The sequence below is a fragment of the Ostrinia furnacalis genome, unplaced genomic scaffold (genome assembly GCF_004193835.3).
Source record: "Ostrinia furnacalis isolate ACB-3 unplaced genomic scaffold, ASM419383v2 OfSCF6932, whole genome shotgun sequence".
NCBI lineage: Eukaryota > Metazoa > Arthropoda > Insecta > Lepidoptera > Crambidae > Ostrinia > Ostrinia furnacalis.
This window is the reverse complement of record NW_021137171.1, coordinates 1,091,340-1,107,187: the sequence shown is the minus strand read 5'-3', so window position 1 is coordinate 1,107,187 and position 15,848 is coordinate 1,091,340.

Below are 15,848 nucleotides of genomic sequence, written 5' to 3'. Positions count from 1 at the left end.
AATGTTGCTCTGTTTGTCAAATAAAACATTTTTTACTTTACTTTTTACTTTACTTTTAATACCGGCATTAAAAAAATATTGCGAATTTAAAACAATTCTAAAATAATAATAAGTCTTTTTTAATGTATTTTTATTTTATTTTTTTGATAATTTACATTGTAAAAAAATATTTAAAATTAAGAAGTAAAGTAAATAAAGAGAAAATAATAAAAGTAAAAAAAAAACAATCGAACAGAATGTCAAATAAATACGTAAAAAAAGTGAAATATTTCATTTACACATACCTACCTACACCATGATTTACAACCAGAGCCTAACTTCGGCTTATAAATACCTAATTATTTTATAAAAACAATACAAAATACTTTTTTGAAGCCACTACTCAAGGAAATAAAATGACACATCTTTAGCATGATGTGCTGTAGTACTAGTAGCTATACATCGCATCTTAACTACGAATCTTTTTATACTGCCCATTTTCAAGGAGTTCGTAAACAGGCGGATCATGGTCATGTCTTAAGTCGCAAGACGCCACTTCTTTCTCATCTGGAGTCAAGGCTACCCTCGCCTTGCAGCCTTTCTTCTTCCTGGAGCAGTACCAGTACAGTGGAGCCGTTTGAGAGAACGTATACCCATGGGCCATGAGGAGACGCCGGTCACCTACAATGGTAATAAAGCCCAGGCCGTCTGAAAAGAAAATAATGCTTAACAGCACTAATAAACATTGCAAACCGTTCCTAATATACTTAACATAAAATTAAAGCCAAATTCGTTTCCTGACTTATCTTTAATCGGTCGACGACATATACTATCGATAACAAAACAAAAACAAAAATTAAAAATAGTCAAACAGTAGGTACTTATGTCAAATAAAAAAAACAAATGAACGATAAAATTTTAATCTACACAGTTGGTGCAGTTGTTAATGAAAATAATTAAAAATTCGTAACAAAGTAAATTAGGCATTTAATTCACATAATTTACATATTTACATACATACATACACCGTAAAGATTGTTTCCGAATACATATTTATTAGGTTGTACACAAAATATTTTGTAAATATGAATATAATAATAAATAAGAACAAAAATAGAGGAAATACAAGAGTGTAAACAAGATAGACATAATCAAAGTTCTTAAAACATGTAAGTCTTAAAAAAAATCATGTTGAATTGTAATTTTGAATTGAATCGCATACAATCACATCAATTAATATTAATATTATTTATTTATTTATTAATGGAATTAATATTAGTATTTACTTAAGTAATCTCTTAAATACATACATCGTGTAAAGAAAATAGTCTTTATTTTATTAGATAAATAGAAACACTAAATAAAGATACATAATTATTAAATGATTATTTTTAAATTATACTTATTTAACGTTAGACTAGTCATTTCTATTATTTCGTAGTTCAACTGTTTCATTAAGGAAAACAACATTTAATTAATCACAGTGTTTCATAAGGAATTGGGGTTTTTACTACGAGTATTATTAATTATTAAAAAATATATATTATCAATAATAACGCAGTACTAATACTGATAAGTGTATGGTATTCACATAATAAAGGCAGTCACAATTGCCATACCTAGATCATTATAGTATACGAATAACCAGCGATTTATCATTATCATCATCATCCACAATATGTCACATGAATATATCCGACCTCGGGCCGACAGGCCTCGAACCCACAAAATATTGATAATACAAACAGAAATAGAACCTACCAGGCCACCACAGCCTGTCAGATCAGAATCGACCCGTCCTTAATGAAAAACACTTTAAATCATCGGATCGGAAAACGCAGCCTGGGACATCCACACACAAGGTGGATCGGCGACATCGTAAAGGTAGCAGGAAGGCGCTTGACGCAGGCCGCTACCAACCGGGCAACATGGAAAGCATTGGGGGAGGCCTATGTTCAGCAGTGGACGTCCTATGGCTTGGATGATGATGATGAAATGGAGGATTTGGCTTACACTCCTCACGTTGGCCAGACGAGTTGAGAAGACAATCACCAGTATAATAAAGCAGTTCAATAGAAGCAGAGTTTTGGGGGAGGGTGTGTATGGATATTATAACTAAAGATGATTTCACTGTCAGACATTCGAACTCTAGCCTTACACCCGGTCTTCTTCTTGGAGCAGTACCAGTGCCTCTTGCTGTGCTGTTGGGAGAAGGTATATCCTTGGTATAGGAGCATATCGTTTTTGGAACGCGCGTTGTCCCCACGAATGAAACTGTAACCTAAAAATTTTAATTATTACAACAAATGCCATTGAGGATAGTGTCGAAACAGGCAAAGATTAGTTTGAGATGCAACTCTTAAAGCTAAAAATTAAATAACTAGGCAAAGATGATTTCAATAAACTCCAAACTATTTAACAGAACATGCAAGTATTGAGATGGACCAATAAATAAACATTAGACAATTTAATCTGACACCAGTTTTTCTGTTTACTAATGCCGGTTTTCTATAAATCAATCTTTCTCCAAATCTATCCGTCAGCTGTTAAATTTCAATATGTTTTTGGTCGATGGAGGATAAAAAATTATGGATATGATCGAAAACTGATTGAAATTTACAGTTTTGAAGGACGGATTTGGACAAGTAGGAAACCGGCCTAAGAGACGTTGCGCGACAAACGTAGATATGAAGCTATAAGACAGTAACAATATTATTTAAGGAATTTAAAAAAACAACTTTATTTTTTTAGATTTAGTTATGACGAATAGTAGGTACAACTCTTCGTTCTTCGTTAAATCAATCGTTAACTTTCGTATAGCTCTGAAACTGGAGGTACAATACAAATAAAATACTGAGGAATACACACTTATTTTATTTATTTATTCAAAATCAAATCAAATTAAAAAAATATTTCCACATTAATAAGTATTAAGTACACAGACAAAAAATAGCACTATGAATTAACCTTAATATAAACCCTTAGACCGCTTTTACAATAGATCGTCAAGGTGAGCATAGACTAGAGCCGCTATAAAATAATGTTCTATTGTATAACGCTTTCACGAACTAAACGTCGTACATTTCACCTGTAATGTACCGTTGGTAAGAACGTTACATTACATAGAAATGCTCAAGAAAATGATGTAGTCTATACTCACCCTTAGTGCCGGCCTAATACACGGACCGCTTGAAGCAGTCAGGGTCGACACCTTCAAGCTGCGACTGCACAGTGAACTGCAGAGTTCTATGGACGCACATACACGAACCGCTCGAGCAGTTGCAACACTTGCAACTAATTCGGGCGGTCGACAGCACGTTGAATTTTCATCGTGCGGTCAAGCAGTCGCCAGCCATACACTGACTGCTCGAGCTGTCGACAGCTGTCGCGCAGTTACCTCCGCCCACTTTCTTCATTCCACGGCGCGCGTTTGTGATTTGTTGAGCAGTTAATACCAACTGCTCGAGCAGTTATCGCTGGCAGCTTCAAGCTGTTGACTCTTGACTGCAAGAGCGGTCCGTGTATGTTGGTCACTGACTAACGCGCGACAGCAGCGCGTTTTATAATGTGTGTGTGGCAGTCAGTCGCTCAGTCGCTCTCTTCCTCTTTATCTTTTTCACTCAAGAAACCACGATTGAATTCGATTTTGATGTGTTTGAACTTATCATCTTTTGACCGTGATTTAGTTGGTCGTGGTTTTGGTGGATGGTTGTGATCATTGACTAAGAAAGTGATGGCGCCGTCGCGTATGCGGAGTCTTGCTTTGCAATCGGGAACTTTCGCAGAGCACACCCAGTTGTGGTTGATCGCATGGTTGCTGGTACGGCTGAAGGTGTAGCCCTCTATGAGGATTAGGTCCTTGCCTCTCAGCGACTTCACCATCTCGTAGGGAACGTCTGTAAAAACATGGTTGTGAAGGATTTGTTACAATTTGTTATACTGGATGTGTTCTGCGGTCTGTGGACAGGTCAAATGAGCCTGCACTTGTCAGTTTGCGTTCTTTGCTCGTGCTCGAACTGTCAGATCACATCAATACAAAATGTATAGAAATTGACAATGTTGCACATACATACGTGATGCGGGCTACGTTCATTTTTTCCTTTTTTTTTTTATTATTTACTATATTTTAACGTTCATAAGTACCACTTGTGGTCTAAACTGAATAAATATTTTTGATTTTGATTTTTTGATTTGGCCTGACCGCAGACCGCATCGCATACAGTGTGGCAAATACTTCATGGTTTTAAAGGTAATTATCTACATGTTTATTATTGTGTTGGTAGTCGAATCCAGGACAGCATGAATCAACAGTGTCTAGTAAAACAAGAAAAGNATGGAAAACAAGTTGTATAATAGTTACCTATAATGTCCTCCTCTATGCGAGCGTATTTTCTGCACGGTTTGTGGTTATGGTTGTTGTCGACGAAGGTCAGCTCGCCGTATTCCAAGCGCACCCTCGCCTTGCAGTCGGGAACCTTCGCCGAACACACCCAAGTGTGTTTGCTCCCTGATGTCTTGCTGAAGGTATACCCGTCTATTAGGAGAAGATCTTTCCCCTTCCGTGAACGCACGACTTCGTAGACAATGTCTGGAAATTAAAAAGAACCAGTTTTAATACTGAGAACAATAATTGAATGTATAAGAAACACAAAATTGTAAATACTTAACCTAGGATCTACAAAAAGTAATTTGAAATGAAAGACATGTAATAAGTATTGTTGTATAGCAATTTATTGTCATCTAAAAATGAAAAGTTTAGTTACAATTGAAGAATATAGAATAATTTTTATTTGAAACGATGGTACGAGAAGCGAGACATACACACAGAGTAAGATAATAACACCCGTATTCACAAACGATGCTTGCTTTAGTGAAGCAGCAAATCGAACGCACAGCGTTGAATAGAGCTCTGTGATTGGTTCGTGTGTCACACGCACTGTGACACCTCATAGTAATATTTGTAAATACGTGCGTGTCAAATACAACTGCTTGTTCCCCTCTAAAAATTGTGACCGCAATGCCTGTCTCAAAACTGATTTTCAGCGAGGCCCTTTGTTGTCAGCACAGCTCTGCTGACGGAGATGCAAAGAGAAAGAAAAGAGAGAAGATAGAAGACAAAACATTTTATTTATTTCTAAATAACATAATTATTTTGTCACTAGTACAGAACCTTAAGCACGAATCAATTTGCCATCCTTTCGCCGTATATACGTCCTGGGCGGATGGTTGTGCTGGTTATTCACAGACACCAATGTTCCATCAGGACGTCGTCTCAGCCTCGCCTTGCAACAGTGACTCTTCGCTGAGCACACCCAAAGAATCGTCTTTCCGCATGTCCTTGAGTTTGAGAACGTATATCCTCCTATCAGAATTAGGTCCTTTCCTCTCTGCGACTTGACCAGCTCATAAGGTATGTCTGTAAGAAACACAGGTAATCTATACTAATATTATAAATGCGAAAGTAACTCTGTCTGTCTTTCTTTCACGTCTAAACCACTGAACCGATTTTGATGAGGCATAGAGATAGTTTGAGTCCCGGGAAAGGCCATAGGATAGTTTTTATACCGGTTTTTAGGGTTCCGTAGCCAAATGGCAAAAAACGGAACCCTTATAGATTCGTCATGTCTGTCTGTCCGTCCGTATGTCACAGCCATTTTTTTCCGAAACTATAAGAGCTATACTGTTGAAAATTGGTAAGTAGATGTATTCTGTGAACCGCATTAAGATTTTGATGCAAAAATAAAAAAATAATAATAAATATTGGGGGCTCCCCTTACTTAGAACAGAAATTCAAAAAATTTTTTTTTCATCAAACACATACGTGTGGGGTATCTATGGATAGGTCTTCAAAAATGATATCGAGGTTTCTAAAATACTTTTTTTCTAAACCGAATAGTTTGAGTGACAGACGCATCCAAAGTGGAAAAAAGTTGCCCCCCCCCCCCTCTAACTTCTAAAATAAGAAAATGAAAAATCTAAAAAAAACATATGATGTACATTACTATAAAAACTACCAACGAAAATTGTTTTGAACGAGATCNGCATGGCCTGCAACTCTTGTACCTAAATAAAAATTAACACAGGTTTGAATGAAAATTTTAGTAAAAACACGACAAATATTTGAAATTCTTAATAAAATCACAAGTTTACGATATATTTCGGAATAAATTATTAAGCATAATTATTAAAATTATTATTTGTGTAAAAAATTGAAACATTACAAACAAAAATTAGGCTGATTAGGGCTTTGAAGAGAGTAAGTTATAACTTGCTGTCTTTCTCGACTTTACACGACCGAAATTTGACAGTTGACCGACAGCAGCCGGACAGAGCGATAGTATTCACGAGGGCTAAAGCGAGGAAAGCGATGCGACACGGTAGTTCCCGCCAAAACGCAGAAACGTGATTTTGTTGTGCCTGACAAAATGCTTGACATGGCGCTGTGACTGAAATTTATACCATTCGGGCCGCGTCAGCCACGGGTGGCTGACAGTTTTTTTTATGGGTATAATATGTCAATATAAAGAGTAAACAAATATTTTTTAACAATAACTATTCATTTCAAGCCATTACACATCGATTAGCAAAAAATTCAATTTTGGCGAATTAGTAAATTTACTTTGGCAGTCAACGTGTTAAGAACAAAACAAGGGCAGAGTTCAATAATTTACGCTCTCATCATAAGACAAACATCAGTGCACAACAACTACTGTGACTCATTTTTGTACTACCACGTTGTATAGTCTAGTTATTTCCAAATTGTAAACGGCTATTAAACCAGCCCTATCGAAAAACAGTCCACTCTTTTATTTAAGTTCCCAGTAGGACCCTATTCATGCGATTAATTAATGATATTAAAATGTATTATGTAGAATCGCTTTGCCATTGACAGATACATCTGATGACAGAGCTTACATTATTTCTACTTTTGACCACCATGAGCGCTGCGATCGATTATGTTACCCCCACCTAGTACTTCGCACCCAGCGAATACTAATATTATAAATGCGAAAGTAACTCTGTCTGTCTTTCTTTCACGTCTAAACCACTGAACCGATTTTGATGAGGCATAGAGATAGTTTGAGTCCCGGAAAAGGACACAGGATAGTTTTTATCCCGGTTTTTGAATAAATAGGGCCCCGCGCGATAAAGTTTTTCTGTGACAGACAAAATTCCAGGCGGGCGAAGCCGCTGGCGGAAAGCTAGTATGCTATAAGTGCTTGCCAAACTGCACACGCGGAGGTACAACATGGTCGACTTAACTAACTAAGCACCTGGCGGCCGTGACGTCACATCGACGCTTTGGTACGGACAGGGCAAACGCGGGGAGGTGTGCGGGTAAGTGCGAGGGAGAGTCGCATTCCAGCGAGGTATGCAGTTAGCTCAATTGGATTGTACTCAAACTACTCCATAGTGGCGCTCACGTGCCTTTAGACACTTGAGATTTAGTGTCCGACCGAAACTAGTTTTACGACCGAAACCGAAACCGAAAACGAATTTCGGCAACGGTGTCTGTTTCGGCCGAAACCGAAACCGAAACCGAAACTTCCTAACAAGGCTCATATTTTGAGGAAAAAATAAAGAAAACGTTATTATAATCGGTCAGTCTTTATTGTTTTCTCTTTCAATTGCATTAAAATTGAACTTATAAAGCGCCTTTTCGAATCGCTAAAATAAAGTCACAGTGGGCGGGGCACATAGCTCGTAGAGCTGATGTCCGCTGGGGCAGGAAAGTTCTTCCACTAGGTGGACCGACGATCTGGTGAAGGTCACGGGAGGTGCCTGGATGCGAGCGGCGCAGGATCGGTCTTCGTGGAAATCCTTGGGAGAGGCCTTTGTCCAGCAGTGGACGTCTTTCGGCTGAAACGAACGAAAGCGCCTTTTTACTCTAAAAGGTATCAAATTATGTACCTATTAAAAAAGAAAAGTCTAGATTTTTTTTAATTACTCGCAATATTCAGGACATCTACATAACCCGTCCCATGGTCGGGTCTTTTACCTTAATAATTTCTCAATACAAAATTGGTAGTAGGTACGTAAGTTAGTATCTACTGTACTTGCCACTTGGATACCTTGGTGATAAATACTAAAATGAACTTTGAAACATAATTTCATTTCTTACTAGATTTCCGCCCGCGGCTTCGCCCGCGTGGAATTTTGTCTGTCATAGAAAAACAATATCGCGCGCGTATTTGCTCACCGTTTAGACCTACCCTGGACTACGACAAACATTTTAAAACCAAAATCAGCTCAATCGGCCCAGCCGTTCTCGAGTTTTAATCAGACTAACGAACATCAATTCATTTTTATTTATATAGATAGATAATATATATTTATATATAGATAGATAGATAGATAGATTATAATATCACTAAATAATTTGTTTCTTACAAACCTGTAACTTGTATTATTGTATTGATTTATTATAACCTCAAAAAGAAACAACGTTTTATACCTATTGATTTATTGAAGAATAACAACAGCTCACACAAAATTTTCAGTTGAAGAATATTAAATTTAAAGACGAATGTATTTGCCATCCTTTAGCCTCATATATTGCTTGGGCGGATGGTTATGCTGATTATCAACAAACGTCAATGTTCCATCACGACGCCTCCTCAACCTCGCCTTGCAATTGGGGACCCTTGCTGAACACACCCAATGAGTCAAACTGCTTCTTGTGCTTGAGAACGTATACCCTCCTATCAGAATTAGGTCCTTTCCTCTCTGCGACTGAACCAGCTCATAAGGTATGTCTGTAAGAAGCACAAATAATTTACTATAAGGCTGGTTTTAGTGTCACGCGGACTGTCAGTGCGGATCGCTCCGCACAGCCTCCGCACTGCCGATTTGTATGAACTGCTAGGGAGCGGAGCGGTTCCTCCGGACCGCATTACTTTAAACGCTCTCTAGAAGTTCATACAGATTGGCCGTGCGGAGCGGGTCCGCACCGGACGGTCCGCGTGACACTAAAACCAGCCTAAGTGCTTGGCCATGCTGCAAACTTACAACCCGGTCGAGGTAATTGCGCATCTGGCGGTCGTGACGTCACATCGACGCTCTGCTACGGACAGGGCGAACGCGGCCAGGTGTGCGGGTAAGTGCAAAGGAGAGTCACATTCCAGCTAGGTGCACAGTTCGCCCGATCGTTTTGAACGAAAACTACTCCATAGAATAGTGGGGCTCACGTGCTCAGTGCTCACTATGGACACTTGATTAAGATTTCATTTATGTTTGAATACTGACAACACGCCGCACCCACTCCTGGTCAAGCACTTGCAGTAAATGATTTGTTTCATACAGACCTGTAATATTTAGTATTATTGTAGTGATTTATTATCATCTCAAAAAGGAACAACGTTTATTGATTTATTTATTGAGGAATAACAACAGCCCACACAAAATTAGACATAATTATACGTTTTTTAAAACTAATATTTACTAAAAATATAAAAATTGATTTTCAATTGTAAAATTTATATCTAAATAAAATTAATGGAAATTTAATAAAATAAATAATAAAATAAAATAAAGGTATTTAATTCAGGGATAGCCCATAAGAGTGTTAGTAACAAAGGTCTTAGAAACTATGTTGGTGTCTTTAGTAAGATGGACGCGTGTCCACTGCTACATAATGGCACTGTCCACTTCCAACCTCGCCACGACACTATGCAGGAGGCTGTTGGAGCTGAAAGCACACAGTGGATCAGGGACGCCGTGCGCTTTTTTAAAATGGCAGCAAAGCTATCTACTCGAGCTTCTGCCAGCATCCCTGATGCACTGCTGTATCGTCGCATCCCCATCAGCATCCTGAATGCGTCATTATACTGAGTGCGCAGGGCCCTGTATGCTCCTTAGGTGTAGTTTGTCCACAGGCTGCACGTGCAAAGAGAGTTCGCCTAGGCGTAGACCATCGATTTTTCGTCGGCCGATAGTTTAGTCGGCCAGTTGATCAGTATGGGCATGTATGGAAGTGCGCACATTACACCGATTCGATTTGGCCGATTCTTCATACAATTTAAAATCGGGCACAACTATCGGCCAACTAAAAATCGGTGGACTGCACCTAGTCTTACAGTAGGAAGTTAAACACGAATGTATTTGCCATCCTTTAGCCTCATATATTGCTTGGGCGGATGGTTATGCTGGTTATCCACATATACGAAACTTCCGTCATGGCGCCTCTTCAACCTCGCCTTGCAATTGGGGACCTTCGCTGAACACACCCAATTAAGCGAAGTATTACTTGTGCTTGAGAACGTATACCCTCCTATCAGTATGAGGTCCTTCCCTCTCTGCGACTTGATCACCTCATAAGGTATGTCTGTAAGAAACAAAAATAATATACTGTTACAGTGATTGGATCATAATAATAATTATTCTTTTCAGCACTTGCCATAATATTTTTGTCTCGAAGCGGTGGTAGGAAAAGAACCAAAAGGAGGGAGAAGGGAAAAAGGTAATTTTTTTTTTATTATTTATTTTGATGTTCATAATGTGCCAAATATTAGTCAAAATTGAATAAAGATTTTTAATTTACTTTAATGACGCGGATCTAATGATAAGAATACCTTACAATTTTAGGCTTATTCCACTATTCCCGGTTGACAATCCCCGTTAACGCCAATTGGAACTTATACCTAATGGGGAATAATGAACTAAAAAGTTCATTAATACCCACTACGTTCAAAATAAAATCCTAATATAACGGGGATTAATGAACTTTGTAGTTCATTATATTATTCCCCATTATAAGCTCCAATTGGCGTTAACGGGGATTAGTGAACAATTGACGGGTTGTCAACGGGGAATAGTGGTGTAAGCCCAATTTTATTGGTATTTTAATTTAATTATTAATTTACTATTCAGGTCATACTTGGAACTCATTGTTAAAAAGTTTTATGATGGAGTGCATTTTGGAGACCATCTCTACTTGAACGAAGTTAGAACAAAGATATGTCACCGTGAAATTGTGACCTGTCATATTAAGTACAATTTGTAATAGTATTCTAACCTAACCAAATCCACCGTTAGTTTATAAACTCACGTGTTATAATATTATAAACCGACAGAGTTCACAATTTCACGGCGTCAGATATATCACCCATAAGTGTTTCTGTTGTCATCGGGTATTGATTTAATTAAAAATTATATACAAATTCCACCTTAAATTTATTTTTTTATTACGGTTAAAATTCTCATAGATCAGAGAACCAAGTGTTTTCAAATATACCTCGTATAACAGGCATGGCACAAAAATTTCACGTGCTCGGTGCAGAGTGTTTGATGACACAAACTACAAGACTTTTTGGATCTTCTATTTTTCTTTTTTGGACATACTTCACACTTATATCCCGATAATATTTTGTTGCTAATTTTGTGCTCACTTTTTTTCATGTTATGAGATTTTTCAATAGCTGGAAATAACATTTTATTTAATTAATATTTCCGGGACCCAAATCAGTAGGCCTGGAATGCGCGCCGTGATAAATTTTTACCGGCTTATTCCACTATTAGTGAACTTTATGTGCACTAATCCCCGTTAACGCCAATTGGAGCTTATATTTCATTAATTTTTAGTTCATTATTCCCCATTATAAGCTCCAATTGGCGTTGACGGGGATTGCCAACGGGGAATAGTGAAATAAGCCAATTTTACCGCGCCATTTTATCGTTTTTACGCAGTAAACATTTGTCGCTTAATACTTGTAACACCTAATTGTAACCCATGTTCGCAAAATAAATATATTTGATTTGATTTAAAATCATCGATAAGATTTTATCACAGCGCGCATCATAGTCCGGCTGGTCTGTTGGCAATATTCCACGATAGCCACTTTAGTTTTATAATATTTTAAATCAAGGGGTAAGTAATGAAAAATATTTATTTATTTATTTAATACTTTAATGCCAAAATTTTAACATTAGGCGAACTTACTGCCTTAAGGCATTCTTATTCATATGTTCCGTCATCATTATAAATCTCATAAATATGTTGTGTCATTTCTTTTTTTTTTTCATTTACTCTTATTATACATATTTATAAATTAACTTACATCTAAATCCACGATACCGTGAAATGTACGATAGTAGGTGCACCGGTAATCGGTATTTTAACTCTAGTACTTTATTATAGTATCTCGGTAAGATCTTTTGGGATGACAATGTTCATTGGTTATGCTGACGATAACTCCGTCCACCATCGTCAGCTTGGCTCGACATGACGGATTCCTCGTCGAGCACATCCATTGAAACTTGGAGGTATTTGAGAAGGTATACCCTCCAACTAACACCAACATCTTGCCTTTCCTGGACATGACCATTTGGTAACCTATAAAAATTCAATAATGTAAACTTTGCTAATAATGTAATAAAAAAAATAATGCAGATTTCAAAAAGGTATATAATAAAAAATCCTTCTACTCCTTATGATGATTTATTTTTTACTCAAATACATCAATAAACTCTCACATAAGAACCGTCATTGCACATGTGCCATTTGCTTGGAGGGTGAGTGTGTGTGTTGTTAACCTCGACTATGGCCATGTGCCGGTCTAGTTTCAGTTTCGCCTTGCAGTTTCGTCCTCGCCCAGCTGACGAGCAAATCCAGCGGTGCGGTGCTATATTCCGAAACGTATAACCATCTAGCAGTATCATGTCTTTTCCCATCCGTGACTTCACCATTTTATAGGTCAATCCTGACAAAAAAAAAGTCAATAATAAAAGTGAACTTTCATTAATTAGTGATGACAACAGAGGGCGCATAACACATAAATACGCTGCCGCAACCGCGGCCGCCGCTCACTCATTCCGTACGACCATCGCGCGCGCATCTTAGTCTTGCTGTAATAATATAACCAGTTCAAAAATACAGTTTTTCATTATAAATCTCCTGTAGGGTTCGAAGTTAGGCTCAACTTAGACCTACGGGGAACATTAATTAATGCTGACAATGTGCTATTCTTACGTCTACTCCGACTACTCGTAAACCATGTTCTAGAAAAAGGTCTTAGATATAGGTACTCAGAAAAGTGCTAAAGAAAAAGTCCCTTCTACTGCTCATAAAATAAGATGATTTTATTTATTGATACACAAACATGTCAAGATACTTTAACATAAGAACCGCTTTTACATTTGTGCCATTTGTTTGGCGGGTGCGAGTGTGCGTTGTTGACTTGGACTATGGCCATGTGCTGATCTACTTTCAGTTTCGCCTTGCAGTGTCGAGCTCGAGAGGACGAGCAAGCCCAGCGGTGCGGTGCTACATTCCGATACGTATAACCATCTAGCAGTATCAAGTCTTTTCCCCTCCGTGACTTCACCATTTCATAGGTCAATCCTGACAAAAAAAATCAAGTCAATAATAAAAGTGAACTTTCATTAATTAATGCTGACAATGTGCTATTTTTACATCTACTCGTAAACCATGTTCTAGAAAAAGGTCTTAGATATACTCAGAAAAGAGCTAAAGAAAAAGTCCCTTCTACTGCTCATAAAATAAGATGATTTTATTTATTGATACACAAACATGTCAAGAAACTTTAACATAAGAACCGCTTTTACATTTGTGCCATATGCCCGGCGGATGTGAGTGTGCGTTGATGACTTCGACTATGGCCATGTGCTGGTCTAGTTTCAGTCTCGCCTTGCAGTGTCGAGTGGACGAGCAAGCCCAGCGGTGCGGTGCTACATTCCGAAACGTATAACCATCTAGCAGTATCAAGTCTTTTCCCTTCCGTGACTTCACCATTTCATAGGTCAATCCTGACAAAAAAGTGAGTAAAAGTGAACCTGCATTATTTGATGCTGACATAATGTGCCATTCTTGCATCTAAACCATGTTTTAGGAAAAGGTAAATATACTCCTAAAGGTGTTAAATAAAAAGCCTCTGCTACTGCTCATTTTGATAATTTTTTTACGTAAATACATCAATAAATTCTAACATAAGAACCGTCATTGCACATGTGCCATTTGCTTGGAGGGTGACTGTGTGTGTTGTTAACCTCGACTATGGCCATGTGCTGGTCTAGTTTCAGTTTCGCCTTGCAGTTTCGTCCTCGCCCAGCTGACGAGCAAATCCAGCGGTGCGGTGCTATATTCCGAAACGTATAACCATCTAGCAGTATCATGTCTTTTCCCATCCGTGACTTCACCATTTTATAGGTCAATCCTTAAAAAAAAAAGAAAACAAACATTAGGAGATAGATTCTAAAAAATATACACTACTAGCTTTCCGCCCGCGGCTTCGCCCGCGTGGAATTTTGTCTGTCACAGAAAAACTATATCGCGCGCGTCCCTGTTTCAAAAACCGGGATAAAAACTATCCTATGTTATTTCCCGGGACTAATACTATTTCTATGCCAAATTTCATCAAAATCGGTTCAGTGGTTTTGGCGTGAAAGCAAGACAGACATACAGTTACTTTCGCATTTATAATATTAGTATAGAAGTATAGATAATCTTAATCGGATTAGCAAGCTGAAGTGGCAATGAGCAGGGCATATAGTACGCAGAACTGACGGCCGATGGGGCAGCAAGGTTCTGGAATGGAGGCCGCGTACCGGAAAACGCAGCGTGGGACGTCCACCTACAAGGTGGACTGATGGCATCGTAAAGGTAGCAGGGAAGCGCTGGATGCAGGCCGCTACCAATTGATCAACGTGGAAAGCATTAGGGGAGGCCTATGTTCAGCAGTGGACGTCCTATGGCTAATAGATAATCTTTATTGTATGCAAAGGTTTACTCCATAGTGTTAAATAAAAAGTCCCTTCTACTACTCATAATTTAGATGATTTATTTAAACACAAACACATCAAAAACTTCTTAAAAACCGTCAATAATATTTGTTAATTCTGATTCCTGACTTTTTGTCAGGAATCAGAATTAACAAATATTATGGGATGAATTCTCAAAAAAACGCACTATAATCCTTTCTTTTTACAAACATATGTTCCATTTGCACGTCTATATCATGTTCTTTTCGGGTGTGAGTGTGCGTTATCGGCCCAAATTATGGCCTGTTTATTATCAAGCCTGAGTTTGGCTTTGCAGGTTTGTAAGGTGGAGCACAACCAGTAATTATCGCGAAGCTTACGGTAGGTATACCCGTCGAGCAAAATCATATCTCTTCCCCTTCGAGACTTCACCCAATGATAGACCAATCCTGCAAACATTATAACTGGTGTAAGCTCCTTCCAATTGATCTAATCCACGAGCAGTTGAGGATTGGCAACTCCTAAGACTTGTTGGTTAGGTATTACATGTTTTGTATTATACCACATGTGATGTACTACTAAAGCCCGGTCTGTGAGCACGTAGAATTTTGTCCAATGACCCCAAGCTACCCATCCTTATCGCTCGCGCGTAATGGGGATGTTGCCTGGGTCAAAAAGCAAGAGTTTTAATTAGTCCGTCAGTTAACTTATCAAAAAATACTCTACACGTATTTTTCACTTTTTCAAACTAATGAAAATTTAAAGAAATAAAGCGCCCCAAAGTTCATAAGAAGAGGCCCGTGACGTCAACGCTTGCTTAAAAATGCCGCACGTTGTGACGTCGTGCGCAACTTCAACGCACCATAACTATGTAATTATTTGTTAGATTGACAAATAAAAATATACGTGTCCAATATTTTTTGATATTAAACATTACGGACTAAAAAAAATTTTTTAGGCAACTAGCCTATTATATTGCTGTCGCGACTGTGCGACGGGCGCCCGCAGTGAGTGTGCGAGCGCGACAACAACATAATTACGCGCCAGCGATAAGGATGGGTAGCTTGGGGTCATTGGACTAAATTCTATGTGACATAAACGTAACATTGACATAAACGTAACATTGCGTCCAATAGCCAACGTCGAATGAGACT